General features: G+C 38.7%; 1 protein-coding gene across 3 annotated transcripts in view; it reads right to left on the reverse strand.

Annotated features, from left to right (window-relative positions):
- Positions 1 to 18,048, reverse strand: part of tead1b (TEA domain family member 1b) — a 54,024-nt gene that overhangs the window by 18,456 nt on the left and 17,520 nt on the right. The gene's annotated exons all lie outside the window — the stretch shown is intronic.

Genomic DNA, 18,048 nt, shown 5'->3' on the forward strand with positions numbered 1-18,048 from the left:
AGCGGCAGCACCAAGGCCTTTAAAATTAATCTAATTCAATCTCATTCTCTTCAAAGCCTCATGCTTTGAAAGGAAACAGGCCTGGCTGTTCATACTATTACAGAAAATAATGGCAACTGAATACATTGGGCTTAAAACAGTGCTGCTCTGACTAAATTATAATTGAAGCATAGCTTTGTAGAGATTTCCAATTAACAACAGCCCCAAACATTCTTCTGCCCTCAGCTCTGCTCTAATTGCTGTCGCAATGCACATGACCCCTGCTTAGCCCTTTCATATGGTAATAACATGCCGCCAACCAAAACTATTACACAAATTATAGGTAAGGAGGCACTCTAATTATGTGTCCAGCTGTAACTAACCAATGCCATGGATTTGCTGTAGTTCTCTATGAAATTCAACGAACCCTCAATATAATGAAACATTTTTCTACCTTTCTTCCATTATCAATTAAAGGTCTTACTTTTGTTATGACACAATAGACCGCAGCATTCTGCAGATGTGCTAATCAGCCGTATCTAAGCGAATTAGGGAGGGAAGCCAATTTGTTAAGAGCAACGCACAGGAGGCTTCAAAATGTGATGGCGCACAAGTGTCAATCTTAGAGGTTTAAAGTTGAGACAAAGCCACATCGTGAAGGTTAGTGAAAGATATTTTTCTACCTATCTGTAATGACAAAGCGAAAGTCTTATTTTGAAAGGCATCAACAATTAAGTAACAATAATAACAATTAATTCATTTGGAAAGTTTGAATTACAAGACTAAGAATGACTAACTGGTTTTACAAATTAATTAATTTATGCTTGATACAGAAGATCTTTTTTTTTTTTTTTTTAAATCACAACTTCACACAACTAATTTAAAAGTTATGTTCTGTTGTCTTGTATTGCCATTTCATTTCCATATCTTAATATTTAATATGGTTCTTTAACTTGTTGCTATCATTCTTTCTGTCACGGAGCAACTGTGACGATGTGATTTTCTCTGAGAATAATTAAGTAGTCTGATTCTGATTGATTAAAAACTTCTTAGATAAAATATTTTGTGATTTTTTTTAAAAACCATTTTGGCTAAAAAGAAAACTAATTAAATCATTTAACAACTGCTTTTGCTATAGTTTAATATGTAATAATAGACTAATCACTAATGTTTTAGCTCCACCATTTAGTTATCAATTATTATCAATCATACCTTTTTAAACTAAAAGTTTATATATGAATTAATCGGAAGTTGAAATGAATGACTAAAACTGGCTTATCATATAGCATTGTATAGCCTCTTGAATAATACAGTAAGAGACCCAGCTTTGTAAGTTTAAATAGAAAGAAAAACATACTATTCAGCAACCAGAGCTCTTTAACACTTTAAAATACCCATCTCTGTGCCACACCTTCACATTTTGGTGCAAAGAGAAGCTTGTGATGTCAACCTGTAGTTTGTTGCTTGACCCTGAAGTTCTTTTCACACTGAACACTTTTGCAGCAGAGGCCCAAATAACCCTTGCTGTGTGACCTCACTCTACACATTAACAACATCTAGGGATTTACACATCCATCGTGTCTATCCAGTGTGCCTGCCGTGTAAACTTTATCAGATAAAGCAGGGACCTGCACTATTTTCAATAATTCACGCACTGTGGCAGCACAACATGACAATACAGGCATTCATGCAAACTCCTGATTCCCAGATCAAAGCACACAAATGACCAGCTGAAAGCTTGCTTACTGTTGAATTATTCATTCTTTTCACCAGGCTGGAAAAAAAGCTCAGTGGGCCCTGGCTAGTCTGCGTTCTTTTTTTTTTTTCTTGCTTGTGTTTGTGCTGCAAAACAATTGTTTAAAAAAAAAAAAAAAAAAAAAAAAGTGACCCGTCCACATTTAGGACTAAAAACATTTTGGATGCAGCTCTGCTTTCATGCCTGAATTTCACCAGGTGCAATATTTTCCACAAAATAAAGAAAAAATGCTTTCCACAGGAGAAAAAAAGACTAATGTTTGAAGCAAATTAAAATTTGTGGGGTTTTTAGGTTGAGGATATGCTGATCCAATAATTTACAGCACTAACATTGATTTGGTAAATCCACTTTACAAAGCTAATAAACTGTTTAACTGAAGTCCTGTTATGTTAATTTAATTTGCACTGAGTTCACATGCATTAAGGGAAGTAAAGGCAATAAAGACTCCCTCTTGATTCTTCTGCTTTCAAGCACCCATCTCCAATGGGCACTGTTAATTTACATACACAGGTTAGAAAATGTAATACTTAAAACATCTGCTTACATTTCTTTTATGCCAGATTTGAAGATAAACAATAAATTTTATTTAAGATGTGAACCTTGTAGTTATTGTGTAGGATTTTCTTTTTTTTTAGTTTTTAAATCAGCCTAATGATTTTACAAATATTATTGATAGGACTCTGGAAATACCCAGAGGTGGAGATCTTTTTGTCTGTATGGATTCCTGTCTTTTTGTTCTTAGCATTATGAGTTTTGAGAGTGAGCCTCTAAGGCTTAAGTAAAGGCCTTGTAGCAAAGCTGCGAGAGGGCTAAGGAAATTAACTCTTTATGGGGTGTTTCTGTCAATCAAAGTAAAAAAGCAGAATGGCAAAAGGATTAAATATTTATAGCATTACCCCTGAGCAGATTTGTTCTGTTCAGCAGCTGGAGCCCTAAAACTGGTCAGAGTGAACCTTCCCTCTGAATCTGAATGACTCTGGAGGATCTGACACATATGAATGGCACTCCAGCAGAAGCCCCACAAAGAGATGGCGGCTCAACTTTCTCTGGATCGTCCCCAAGTAGCTGATTCCTCGTTCCGTCAGAAATCCAATTTGGCGCTCAGCAACCTTTCTCCAAGAACCTTCGGATAGACTCCCTCTTTTGTGAATAACAATGGGGTGCATTATCACAGTCCACTACGAACCAACCTCAGAAAAAGCAATAAAACTGCCACTTTTTAAATCAACATTTAAAGACTTAAACTTTACAACCGTAATAACAGTAATTGTGGTTAAAATGAATGAGCCCAGAATTATTTGTGAAACTAAAACTTAAATTCTGCCCTGATATATTGTTGTTTGTCTTTCATTTAATGTATTAACTTTACAGAAAACTAAAAAAAAAAAATTTTTATTTGTGAAAATGTTTAACTCAGTTGCATACCAGTTACAGTTCTGGCCAAAAAGATATGAAATTTACTATTTTTCAGTAGAAGAAATCATATAACCAAATTCCCTTATATTTAATATTTTAAATAATTATTTAAACTGTTGTATGGTCGAATGTTAAAACCAATCACATGACGAATATAGCAGTTTAAGAAACTGAACACACTTCATAAAGCACTGTCCTCTGTGTCTCACTAGATTAGCTCTGATTAGCTTTAGAAAGAGTGAGCTTTGACACAGGCAAACATATTGATATGCCATTATCTGAGGTTGATATCTGTGGGGTTAATGAAACCAGTGTCTTGACATTTAAAGAAAGGTCCACAACGAGCACGACCATCAAAGACACAAACACTAAGATTCTGGCCGATAACGTCTTGTTATCTTCACTATTAACTCTAGCCAAAAGCAGTTATGTCCTGTACTAATAAAGTTGTGCTTCTGTGTGTGTGTGTGTGTGTGTGTGTGTGTGTGTGTGTGTGTGTGTGTGTGTGTGTGTGTGTGTGTGTGTGTGTGTGTGTGTGTGTGTGTAAAATTGAGAATAACAGATTTCGAGCATTAGTCAGATCAAATGTAAGAGCTGGAAGAGGCACTATGTGGCTTTTTGTTACATTATTTCATAGAAAAAAATAATAAAAATCGATTCCCTCCTTCAGCCTTTTGATACAAAGTGCCTCATAGAAGAACATGAATGAATTTGTATATGCACATTTCAGGCTTTGCATTCTTTTATCCCACTGAACAAAGCAGTATTTACAGACACTTCTAGAATGTCATTCACAGCACTTGAAATCCAAACATCATATTTAAAAATGAAAGTCTATAGAAAAGCTTGAGTTCTAAAGGAACAGACAATAAAAACCGGTCTTGCTGCTTCAGAGAGCTGGATACTGGTGGATCACCAACACTTAAGTGACATCTGCACATGTCCAAAGTATCTCAACCTTATCTCTTACTTTGCCTCCAAACTGCTCAAGCTGAGCTTTCCTTCTGACTATAAATGCATAATTAATTTACCAAAACAGTGGCAAGTTAATTTCCTGTCAAGTGACTGGAGTGGTGAACTGACCAATTGTTTGAAGAATATTTGAAAAGCTTTTCTTCAAATCGTAAGGTTAAAGGAATTAGGATTATTGATATAAATGCAATGCAGAATGAGATGCAGACCTAATTTGAGTAAGACAGTTCCTCAGCTAAAATTCATTTTTCAACTAACATTTGTCTTTAACCCATCCTATCAAACCAAACCAAAAAAAAAATCCTTATGTCTAAACATAGTAGAATTCCACGTGATAAATGTTCAGTGGCAATCATAAGTACAGCAGTGCTGAATCTTCACTGGCAAATAAACATGAAGGTTTGTCATTGAATATATTACCATAACCTTTATTAACCTGTGTAACAAAAATACCAAGCTAATTTTAGTAATGGCATATTAAACATTTTTACCTGGCTCGATTGCAACCTCCCGAGGAGCAAGAACAATAGTTTACAGCTCTTTGTGAGTTTTTTCCCCTTCCTCTTTTTAAAAGCTTTCATTTCCTGTAACAGCACTTTCCCCCCTCTCTCATGCAGGCACAACCACAGTCACATCTGGCCCAGCACTTTGCCATGAAACAGCGGCGGGCTTGGCAGAGAAGCAGTCGGCAGACTGCCCACATGTGTGTGACTTCTACCACTCGACTGTCTGTGTTTAGCTAGGCCTTGACCAGGCAGCCTCACAGAACAGAAGGCAACACACAGTACTGACCAGCTCATTACGAAGCTACATTAATAACATAGATTAAGGCTGTAAATTAGCAGAGGCCATATTAATAACACTGAAATCATCTCTCAGTGGATCTGTACGCACTTTTTCTTGTTGGACAATTATTTAAGATGCTTCACAGCTTTTGAAAGGTAGACTTAGCGCAAGAACAACTAGTTGATCAGCAATAAACCGAACACAGAATTACTAATCAATAGCATCTGTTGACAGCTTTTAATTGTCTCATAATTACTGTTTACATTAGCGGTTGGTGAAATAAGACATCTGGTAAAATCTTGTACCTTTTGTGAAAAAGGCTTGGGCGTATTTGACCAAATGATTAATGAATGAAAATAATTAGCTGCACTAACTGCATCATTCAATGCACCTCTTATTACTGACAAGCTATAAATCTTTCCATTAGCTTTTTGGATTAGTTAGTTATTTAGACTTCTACGCAGTCGTGTTTGTTTCCTTATGTGCACGTGTGTGCGCCTGTGTCGTGAGCCAACACAAAGGCCCCAGATTTCCTGTCATCTGTGATAGATGACTCAAGGGTCTCAGGCAGACATTAGCATCATAATAGACTAAACCAACAATATGAAGGCATTCGTCCCAGGTTTTGGGAATAGTAGGCAGGGGCAGGAAGCCTTTTACTTGAAATATCAATGGGAAACCACAGCTTGCCAACTGAAGGAGAACCTGAGACTTCAAAGAATAATTGACAGTGCCCTTTTTGCAGGGGAAACAGCATGCTATCAGTTTAGCATTATGTTAGCCCTTAGCGAGAGGTCAAAGACTAGGCACACAACCTCTGCGATAAATAATCTCAAAGGAACAAAAATCACACGCAACTGTTATGGCGAGAACACAATACGTCAGTTATGTAAGCTTAAACAATTACAACTAAATATAAAATGCCTGCAGCTGGCCAGACCTGGCAGGTGTTTCCTGAGGAAAGTGTTGCACCAACATTTACAAGTTTATTCCTGTCCATTTGATAACAATCCAGGTCACAGCTCTGCTGCAGTCGAGCCTTTTCAGCTATGAAGTCTCTTGTAGAAGACAGAAGATAATATCAGCTCATCATAACATCTGACTCCAGTCCACCAGCTGCTTGTACAAGTGCTTTCCCTCCCTGCATTGTTAGGCTCTCAGACTGGCAGTGCGAGTCCATAAGAAAGACTTCAAGGCCAGACACTGCATGCGTGACGCCACAATGATCGCAAACACTACTGCCATTCTCTGTGACACAATAGAAATCTCTCCTCCTCCTACACACTCGCACTGTCTCACAAACACAAACCATCCCAGTGCCTGTGGGCGAAAATGGAAAGCTTTAAGCTTCATCTTCTCATAAACTGACACTCCATGTATGCGTTTTATTTACTCACTAATTATGTAACAGGAAGTACACTGCACACAAATAAAAGGTTTTATTGTTGTAGTATACGCAATGTATTTTTGTTATGCTCTGGATTTGAACTTGTTTGAAATTAACACTTTCTTGATCCAGTGGAAGGCGATTATTATGGCAGTCTCTTAACATACTATAATTTACACATAGCAGTCTCTAAATTCTCTCATAAAACTCTCACAGGCTTTTTCAGTGCTGGCCTCACATGAACACGGGTGTTCCACCCATATTCACAGGAAACAACTCAATTCAGTCTGCATTTAGACAAGAAAAGCAGGGATGTAAAAATAAGAAAGCCTACAATTAAGAGCAATTCATTTACTTCAAAGCCTGACAATTTCTAAACTGACAGAGAGGCAAAACACTGAGTGGGTTTTCTATTTTATGTGACTTTATATAGTTTGATATGACCATTTGTTACACACTGAGGCACTGCTGAGAGTCTTAGTTCTTAAATGTGTGTGCTAATTTGAAATTGACTGAACCACCACTCACAACCACTAGCACTTTATATAGCCTCTGTAGGAATTATATCTCACTTATCTTAACTGCACTACTGTATAGCTCTGTGTAAATAATCATTCTGTACATTCGATAATTTTTAATCCTACAACTGTTTACAACTTGCATAGTTCCCATTTCTGTATAGCTGTATATCTCAGATTTCTGTAAAGTTATTTATTTCATATTCTGTATAGTTTTTCATATTTATATCCTGTTCATAGCCTGTACATAGCTTGTACTCACTACAGCCTGTGCATACTTATAGTTATAGAATATTCACAACATACTTCATACCGTGTACATTATAACATACCATAATAGACCCATTTCTGTAATATACTCACATATCTATATTATTGCTAATATATATTGTAATATATCTATATCACTAAAGCACTTCTGGATGGATGTAAACTGCATTTCGTTGCCCTGTACCTGTGCATGTGCAATGACAGTAAAGTTGAATTCTATTCTATTTTACAGAAAAGGTGAATGACGTCTTGACTGGTTAAGAAAGTGTAAATGTACTTTGTGAGTAAATACAAAGGTTACAGACAGACAGACAGACAGACAGATACACACACATATATTTACATAACTGTAAATTCTTTCACCAAATCTTGCAGTGCAAATTTTTCATAAAGTTGGAAAAATAAAATTGAGCTAATGTGTAATTTCTTTTCACCATTGTTGCTGTGTGAGAATATTAGGAGTATAGACTAAACTATTGGTCTGAAGCTGATCAAGTTCTGCCCGTGTGTGAGGAAAGTCGAGCAGGTCATACTATTATATTAGTGGACCTTCACTGCATTTGTGTTTTTTTCCTACTGAGCTGGTGAGTGAGGTGTATCTGGAAGTCCTGTAGCTCTATGTACTCTGTATGTTTGTTTGGCTTTTGGAAAAACCACAAATTCAATAAATGTAAAATTTCCCCTCTGCTTTGCCATCACACAGACCTTTCCTGCAGATTCCTGATCTGAAGTGGATTAGATGATCTTATCTTTGCACCATCCATCATGACTGTGGAATTTTACATTGATAACTAAAGAAGTCTGTAAAGAGTTTCTTAGCTTGAAAAACAGCATCTTGGTTTTAAAAGTTGCATACTGCCCTTCTTCAGCAGAGCCACACTCAAACTGTAGATGGAATAGAGTGATTTCAATTGCCAATAAACAACAACAAAAATCCTCCTCCCAGCCTGAACTAAAATACAATGTTCATATTCAACTTCTGCCATATTTGTGTTTACTCACTTAAGTCAAGTCTAGTCAATCACAGGCAGCTGTTCATGCTTTTAGTTTGACACTGGGGTGATTATTGACAGCAAGTCTTAGCATCCTAACGTACGGCATAACAACATGGTATGCAGGGTGCTCAGCTGCAGACAGGAAAGTACTGCAGAGGGTCATCAACACAGCCCAGAAGATCACTGGCTGCTCTCTGCCCAGCCTGGAGGTCACTGCAAACTCTTGGTACCTCAGCAGAGCTGGCAATATCATCAAGGACCACTCTCACCCCAGCAACCAACTGTTTGAACTATTACCGTCAGGCCGACGGTACAGGTCACATAAAACCAGGACAAACAGATTCAGGGATAGCTTCTTTCCCAGAGCTATCACCGTAGTAAATAAGCACAAAAACAACTGAACCTATTCCATACCGTCACTGTCATTATATTATGCTGCTATCCTGTATATATTGTACATACTATTGTTTGAGTACTTACGATTGTTTTTTTTGTACATTTTACATTTATATTTATTATTGAAACTTGCACCAAGGGAGTGGCACTCCAATTTCGTTGTACTCTGTACAATGACAATAAAGGCTATTCTATTCTATTCTATGTTAATAAGATGTCCTGGGTAATAACCAGCCAGCAGCTCACCTTTGCCCACAAAGTCAAAGCTGTATGTTGTTTCTTAAGCAACTTAAAGTTTTATTTCAAGTGCAGCTGACAAACCTTTTTTCTTTTATTGCATCTTGACTACGCTTCATGCAATCAATTGGGAATCGGTATGATCGACTGGCTGAGCACCAGTGATGACAAAGGGGAAAAAACAGAGCCCTTGATCCCCACCAAAGGCTTAGTTATGTTAGGTTATGCTCACTGTTGTTGTCATGCAAAAGAGTTACTACTGCTTCTCACGCACATCCCAATTTCTGTAACCTACTGTGTAACACATGAAAACTAGAATGACTGAAAGTACAAACCTGTGGCAGTTTTGTCTCTTTTGACACATTTACACTGCATCAGTGAGGGAACATAAGATTTCTAGAGACTGGTATGGATGAGACTTCAACTCTGTAGAAAAGGGCACCATTGCGTTTGAAAGATGTGCTTCCTGTTAACTACCTCTTCTTCAAATTTAAATTCAAACTCAAATTTTATTTGTCACGTACACAGTCATACACAGTACGATATGCAGTGAAATGCTTAGACAACTGCTCGTGACCTAAATAAAAAAAGAAAAGGCTATGAATAAGATAGGAAATACATATGAAAATTAAAAAGGGTGAATTTAACTGGGAAGGAATAAAATAAAATATAAAAATTAAAGTTAAAAATGAAATAACTGTACAACACAAATTAGAGTGAAGGGTAAATTTAACTGGGAAAGAATAAGATAAAATATATAAATTAAAGTTAAAAAATAAAATAACTGTACAACAAAATACACAGTATAGAACTATATAAGAATGTATGAAGAAATATATATATATATATATATATATATATATATATATATATATACACACATATATATATACACACATACATACATACACACACACACAATAACAGCAGCTGTACAAGTATTAACTGGAAATGAAGAAATAATGTCCAGTGTTGTGCAATCCACATTTGTAAGTGTCTTGTGCAGTGCAAATATGCTTAAAGTGATGAAGTGATGAAGTGAAAACAATGTCCAGAATGTCCAGTGTGTATAAGACCTATATGTGTGGGTCAGTACTGTGTGGTGGTGTGATTGAGAGACCGTATCGCCTGCGGGAAGAAGCTCCTCCTCAGTCTCTCTGTGTTGGTCTTCAGGGAGCGGAATCGCTTTCCTGACCTCAACAGAGAGAACAGTCTGTTGTTGGGATGGCTGAGGTCCTTCTGTTGATATTGTAGGGGTATATGTCTGTCGAAGCACCAGTGCCACCCCCGACACACACAAGTTAGGAGTGTTGGTGAATGGTTTGAAGGGTATAAAAATGATATGAATCAGTATCCCCACGCTACGGTGTTCTAGTTATGAGAATTTAGAGCAACTGAAGATCTACGGGAGGTTTGGGGCTAACATGTTAGCTGTCTCAGCCAACAACTGAGTGAATATCTATTTGAAGAACGGCGCTAAGTTGCTTCAGCAGATCACCAGAGACTTGTAGAATCAATGCTCTGGGGGTGACCTCACCGTTTTCTTTTTCCCCCCATTTGGTCTGTCACCTTTCTGTACATCAAAATTAATTTGAGTCCGTTTCCACTGCACCTTATTCTCATCGGTACTTTTCTCACACTAGCCAAGCATAAAATCTTTATGTGAAATTTCAAGTAAACTGGATTCAGGTTATTTCCTGAATTTCAAACTGACCCGACCGAGGTTTAAAAATCCAGTCACGAAAATTAAGTTCTCACTATAATGCAACTGTAATTAACAGCTCTTTAAAAATCCATTTTTCTCTGGACACCAAAAGAAATCAATACTTAACTTCAAATGACCTTATTGAGCTAGATAAAAGGCTTTATTGCAGGGGCTGGGTCAGGAGCAGTTGAGCTAATGTGTTAGCTGAGCAGTGGGGGATTAAAGGTGAGGTGTTCTCTCAAAATCTTACAAGACATCACAAAGCAGCAGGTCACTAACCTGAGCCTTCCTGGAGACACTGAGGGGATTACAGCAGCCAACCTCTGCTGAACTGTGCCTGCATTCAGAGGAAAAGACAGCCTCTTTATCACTCAGCAGGTCCAGCCCATTCTATTTCCTCTCTCCTTGCTCTGCGCCTTTCAAACAAGGCCAGAGCTGAAACCTGCTAGTCCCAACTCTGTGCAATATACTCACAGGGGACCAATTTGCACAGCTAGCCCTTGTCTGAATCACTCTATCAATTAGGATCCACTGTGTTTATCATCACATACATTATTGTAGAGGCTGGCCTGGTCATTGTGTTGAGGTCTGCCTCTCGGGAGAGGGAAAGGGATGAAATAAATGACCAGGGAGTAAAGCCACAGTTGGATAGGCTGCTGGACTAATCTGAGAGGACGGCTGTCATTATGAGTCTCCCGAGGAACTGGCTGTGTGGCAAGTCCAATGTGTGAACACGGTGCTAACAGTCAGGAAGGTACACTGCCCCCCTTCTCCACAACAAAGTAAGACGCTGAGTCAAATCAATATTTTCAATCTCTCAGGATCAATTCAGCATCTGAGCACAAAGGAAGACATGTTGGCTGTGGCCAATATGTATAAATGAAAAGTCAAACTTTGTGGTCATGATGGGCTCTTATATCTCACCTTCTTTGTAATCATGAAGACAAGCTGAGAGAATTTTGACTCAAAGTTATAATTTATCCGAGGTTTAAAGTGAAATGGTTTAAATACAAAATAGGTACTGAAAATAACACAGAGAGGCACCGGCTGATAAGTATGCTCTTATGTCACATTACAAGGTTTATCCATATATGATATTAGAGTCAGGTCGCAACATAACATCATTAAGTGTGATAATTTCATGGATATAGCTGCTGTCTTCTTTTGTTTCCAGGGATGCTGCTCAGTGTTGAGAGACCTTTCTCCATTTCACTAACAGCAAAGAAAGAGATGACAGTCTGTGTTAGCACTGGAGTGTAGTCCCTGCGCGCTGGATGAGAGCATAACAGTGGCATTCAGATTCCATTCATATGTTGATTACACAAAATGGTCCTATCAGTATGAGATGATCTCATCAGAATAAAAGTGTTTCATCAATGGGATAAGATGTAGTCAGCACGAAACATTATTTTTTTCTTTAGGAGCACACTAAAAAAGTGACACTGCATCTTTAAGAAGCCCAGAGTCTCACTGTGTTTTAGTCAAACAAAGGCAGCCAATTGGGAACATGCAACCTGAAACCAGAAGCCTGGCTCAGAGGGCCTCACACAGACCTCAGAGCAGGGACACACCCCATGTACTCCTGATTCAGGCAGGCACTGAGCCACAGCCTAATCTAACCATTCAGTGCAAACACTTCCAAACATAGGGAAAATTAAAAACAGCCTCATGAATCTGTTGGTTAAGTCTCTTTCTGATGCAGATATGGGCAAACATGAATGTGCACAAATCTGAAATGTTTGGGGTTTTTGTTTAAGGTGATAAAATACACTTTGATCATTAAAACATTGGAGTGAGGTGTACAAAAATGCCTTTCAAAGTGTTTCTTTTTCCGTGCTTGCATGCCTTGCAATTGTTCATTGCATACATGAATATATCAAATAGGCCAAAAACTAACTTAAAAAAAATGCACTCTCTGGCTTTGAAAGCCCGCTCTTCTACACAAAACCCCTCTCAGTAACATCTCCTCAGTCTCCTTGGCATCAGCGCTGCTTATACCTACATTTTCTTATTCACCTCAGCGTGGGCTAAGCACCCCTGTGAGGCACGAACCCCCCAACCACAGGAGGCTGTGAGCAGGAGACGGTAATCTCACGCAAGTCACAACACGTTATGCTCGGTCACCGCAACACGGACACGACTGTGAGCTGATATCTACCCTCCGAAAAAAAACTTACAAAAAAATAAAAATAAAATAAAATAAAATCCACTTCAAAATCAATTTTGCTGCTCAGCAACAGAGTAGCTCTAGATGTGGGTCCAATTTTAGCCCGATTCTCATTAACTGCATTCTCGGAGTCACCGAAACATGCATACATGCGATGCAGACGTGTAGGAAAATCTAAAATTTTCAGTGAAATAATCAGAATCGTCAGTTATCTGGATGTTCCTGCTGGCTCTCGTCCATACACTTGTTTGACTAGTCCGCTGTTCACAATAGACCCATCCTGTTCAGAGTGCAAAACAACATGTGCAATCACCAAAAGGCTTACTGAAAGAGACAACAGAAAAATGGCTTGAATTACAAAAGACAACTGCTGTGTGTGTCATTAAGGAATAAATAATGCATGTGCCCAAACTAAAGAGGCAGACCTTTCATACCCCAAATATGATGCTTTTGGAACCAGTAAAGCCAACAACCCATACAGATCAATCATATAAAACTGCTTTCACAGGCTAGTCTCTTAATGACGGCTTGTTACACACCACAGCTAAATGGCAACATTTTGGAGATTCACACTACTCATGAGTTTCTCTCACATGTTCTCTTTGTTTCTTTATTCTTCAGCTGTTGTCACACATGACCTTGAGAAAAAGGCAGGAGAATCAGCGCAGGGCAATATCACAAGTTGTTCCCTATCACATGAAGCACTCAGCATGAGACAGTTCACATCAGTTCCAGATATATACTCTGTCTGGTTTAGGCACGAATCGGCACAATCAGATATCATCTGCGCTTTTTGCTATGGAGCTGGTAGGATAAGGCCATTTAATGCCTGACCTGACTTTGTCACACATTTGGATTCTCACATACACCTGCTCCTAGTGACTCCTGACAAGTGACTCCTAGCCACTCGTTTCTTCTTTTAGATTAGCTGAATTATCAATAGAAACGATTGTTTCTGACTGTAAGCTCAGAAAAAACTGCTGAGTGGAAGAGTGTTTTCCTTCTTTGACAAATCGAGCTGCTTCATGTTAGGTTTTCCTCCTTTTACTGGGTCAGTCTAAAATATATGACTACTTAGTGAACCATGATGAATAAATAACCAGTTTATAAAAATCTGACGTTAAAAAAACCCTTAAATCTTCTTGAAACTCAAAATGACTTCTTCCTTCCATAATCATACCTGCATCAATACTATTTACACTTTCAATAGTTCCTCCTTTTGAGAGAGACATAAAAAATTGGACTTTTTCACTGTCGTGTGTGAAAACACAGTAGTCTTACACTGACAATGGCAAGGGAACAAATGAGGGATTATTCTGGAGGTGTGTGATGCCTCTCCTGCAATGAAGTTCCTCACACTCCATTCTGAGTGAATGCAGGTGACTCAGGGAGCCTGAGCTGATCCCAGAATTCCTCATTATCCGCCCAGCAGGGAGGATCAGGTCCGCTCGCTCTGTCTCAGAGCATGCTCGGCCCGATGAGACGAGCCCCAGAGGAGCACAGCGCTGGGCCATCGAGGGCAAGCCAGGTCTGCTCATTATATCTAACTCATCCTTGGCATCCCTGCAAACCAAGTGCCACTTAGTTCCCACAGGAGGGGTCTGGGCTGGATCACTGACGAGATGTCAGAGCAAACAGTAGAATGGTAATAGGAAAAGCTTTACATCAACTAACACATGCAGATGGAGGCACCGTGTCCTGCAGCCCACCTACAGTGAGAACATTACAACGTATGGTTTTTGGTCATTTACAGACTGTGTTTGCTATTTTTAGAAAAATAAATAATGGTATTATTGCTGCTACTGTTTATCAAAACCAGCAAGACGCAATAATACAAGCATAGGGAGTAGTCCAAATCTCCAAGGTAAGTAATTAAGTCTCCATCAAAAAGCCTTTAAGCTATAACAATGTATTCAACTGTGAAGGACCAGTAATAATATAAATATATATATTTAGGTGTTGTACAGCCTACAAGTAGAGTATGTATTTGCATATTTATTTGTCAGTAGGTAGAATAAAATTCAGGTCTTTATTTTTTTTTTTCCCCAAACAGTAACTGAGAAAAATTCACCATTGTCATTTAGCTTGCTGGGTAGTGCAAATACATAACTCAATGAATAAACATACAATTTGAGTGAAGCGTGTTGTTTCATTTATCAACTCTATTTCTGGGGTAAATGAATGCAGCCTAGCACAGCAGGTGAATTACACAAGTATAGAGTCGTAAGCCTTTGGGTAAGGGCCAATGCCCTCCATTTCCCTTTGTTGTTAAAAATATTTGCCAAAGTCTGAAGACATGGCAAATGCCGGCGATGCAGCCTATGCAGATGTAGCATCTCCTGTTGCTGCCACAATTAGCCACTGAGAATAGGCACAGTGCCAGCCAACACTAGTCTCAGCACATCCGAAACACTTCAGGTAAACATCACAATAAGCTAGGAAGCAGAAATTAGAAATTGTTTTGTACCGCAACACAGTTGCTATAGAGACTGTTGCTAATTAACTACACTCTACCCCAAGATAACAAAGGGCTTAAGGGCACTCGGGGCAGCTCCTCTTGTGATGAGCTCTGTGCATGGAACACTATGCCATCCCCAGGGATTCTCAACTACAAAATACCTGTCTCCTTGTAGCCAGCTTTCATCCAAGATGCCATGAGAGCATTTGTGTAGAGCCTGTCTGCGTTTCTCTTGGTCTTCGACAGCATCATATTAGCCTCTCCCCTTTTAAAAGACAAATCACTGGACGTTTAACACGAATCAATCCCTAGCAGCAGCACAGAGGACCGCTTCATTGGTCACTTGTCTTTGATGGTATTCCAAAAGGGCGTACTCTTAGCAAAGACTATAAATGGAAAATCTGAGGAATTTTGCACAAAAATTACATTCAAAGGTATAACATTCAAACTCAGCAGTTTGGATTTTGATTGCTTCCTCTCAGTTGACTTCTCTAGATACAAAAAAACATTTTTTTCCCCCAAAACAACAGCACATGCCATACACCTCTACACCACAGTGAGCAGGACAGGTGTACAGTGTGTACTGAACCTGCCACAGGTAAAGGTGTGGATCGCAGGACTTGATAAGGTCCTGGGGAATAATGACATAATTTAAACCAGAAGTGGTAGCAGTCCACACACAGCTGCCATGGTTGGGTTCCTTCAGAGTTAATAATAGTTTCACAGTTCTATCATTAAACAATGAATTGCAAAACAAACAAGGCATGGGTAACACCTGACCTGTTGATTTGGCAACGAGCTGCACTATCCATTGTTGGTTAGCTGTACAGCTAATGGTAGAAATGACTGTTTAGTTACATACATCCAAAAGGTTTTGAGCATTGCTAACATCAGTTCATTCATAAAACTGGACATGTGTTGCACAAATCCATGCCTCGATCCATATCAAATTTTGGATTCTTCCTTTCCCCATTTTCCACCTCGCCAACAAGATCCATGAAAATCAGTTTTTGCACAATTGTGCTTAAAAAAAAAAAAAGCCACACAGCAAACAGAAACATTACCTCATAGACCCTTAATGAGCTCTTCTTTTTCATTAAGCTTTCACCCAGAATGCTTCTTAGAGAGCTCTGGAGTGGGACCAAGTGTACTCAGGCCTAGTCTTCAAAACTTCCCGACCGTAATTATACAGTCATTGTGAAAAATGCCCATTAACCTCAAATAATATATTACCAATCACTTCACCTGGACTACTGTCACTGTGTGTGTTCTTTCTCTTCTATGGATGTATGAGAGAGTTCATTTGGCTTAGGCTCACTACACCCAAACCCTGCTACGGTGGGTAAAATATTTGTTGCCTGAATTACTCATGACATTCTTATCTAAATAAATAAATACTAAATACTAAATACTAAATAAATAAACATGCTTGTAAACACAAAGGAAAACATTACGGCCATGTCCATACAGGGTACAATAAATAGGTCTGTAATAAGTCTGTACAGAGGTTAGCGATTAGCTTAAGAAGAAAACAATCCTCCGTTCGAAACTACTGGCCAGTCGGGGCTTTTTTGTGTAGAGTCCACATGTTCTGCCTGTGTCATCGTGTTTTTATTTCTTACAGGTACTCCGGCTTCCTTTCACAAGTGGGTAAGTACAGTGCTGTTAAAAGTATTTGTTGTCTTAGGTTTTACATAATTGATCTTTCAGCCTACTTCACTTTGTCTGAAAGGTTCTATTTAAGTGATTTCTTGATTCATCTGGCCTGGCATTTATCAAAGATAATTTATGATTTAACACTGGGGGGGCAATTACTCCCTCCCCCCACATAGGACCAGGTAGATTTCTCTCTTTTTTCTCTCTCTTTTTTGTCTAAAAAAATAATAAATAATAATTGAAAACTTCATTTTGTCCAATATTACATTTTGTTTGATGATCAGAAATGTATGGCTAATATGCAAAAAATCAGAATGGCAAACGCTTTTTCATGGCACTGTGTACATTTGAGGATGAACTGTTGTCTGCGTTCCCCCTGCAGTAGACTTGATCAGGGTGTACCCTACCTGTCACACCCCATGACAGCTAGGACAGCCGTGAATTGGATAAGCGGGCAAGAAAATGAATGACTGGTAAATAAAGACAATTATTGTGACAGGCATTACTATATAACCATTACTGATCCTTGACTGATTTGGAAAAGTCAACAATAGCCTTTCCTATACATATCCTATACATAGATTCTTTCTTGGGTGGCCCGCAAGGAATCCATATTAACAGACAAACAAGAATAACTGTTAACTTTTTTTTTTTTATTATTTCATGTTCAAAAGATCTCCATCCATGATCAACATAATAGTGGACAATCTGTTACTCTCATTTTAAAAACTTCAAACCTCGCTAACCTGCTAGCCTCATGTTTCATGCTTTAACCACCAGCTGGTTCACCCGCACTCGCTCGTGCACGCACGCCCACGCTGCAAATCGAAGTCTGTGGGAAACACTAAAGATTGTTATGAAAGTAATGAACTCCTGCAACCTATTCAAATTAAAACTATTTTCTTTTTTGTCTTTAAGTGAAACCCACAGTGGTTTTAGGAAAGTCACATTGGCATTAAAAAGCAGCAACACATTGAAGGGCTGAAGAACAAGCATTGCCACTTGAGAAAGCACCAGTACAAAAGACCAGCAGCAGTGTGCTCCCCAGTGAAATCGGCAGAAAGATATCACCAACATCATATTTTTCAGGTACTGCATCTTCAATTATTAAAAAAATGAAAACATTTTCCCCCAAAACTGAACAGAAGCATTTAGCTCCTTTTTTGCTACAATTCTGCAACATTATCATGCAGTAGTAGCCGTCCCTGCCAAACCTTTTCAGCATCTACACATGAAAATCATTTTACTTCTGTGACAAACAGTTCTCATGTCAGTTAGACCAGGGCACAGCCCAAACACTCAGCTGCTGACGAGCCATCTGTAACCAGATATGGAGCACATCTGGCAGGC

The sequence above is a fragment of the Rhamphochromis sp. 'chilingali' genome (genome assembly GCF_963969265.1).
Source record: "Rhamphochromis sp. 'chilingali' genome assembly, chromosome: 6".
NCBI classification, from domain to species: domain Eukaryota; kingdom Metazoa; phylum Chordata; class Actinopteri; order Cichliformes; family Cichlidae; genus Rhamphochromis; species Rhamphochromis sp. 'chilingali'.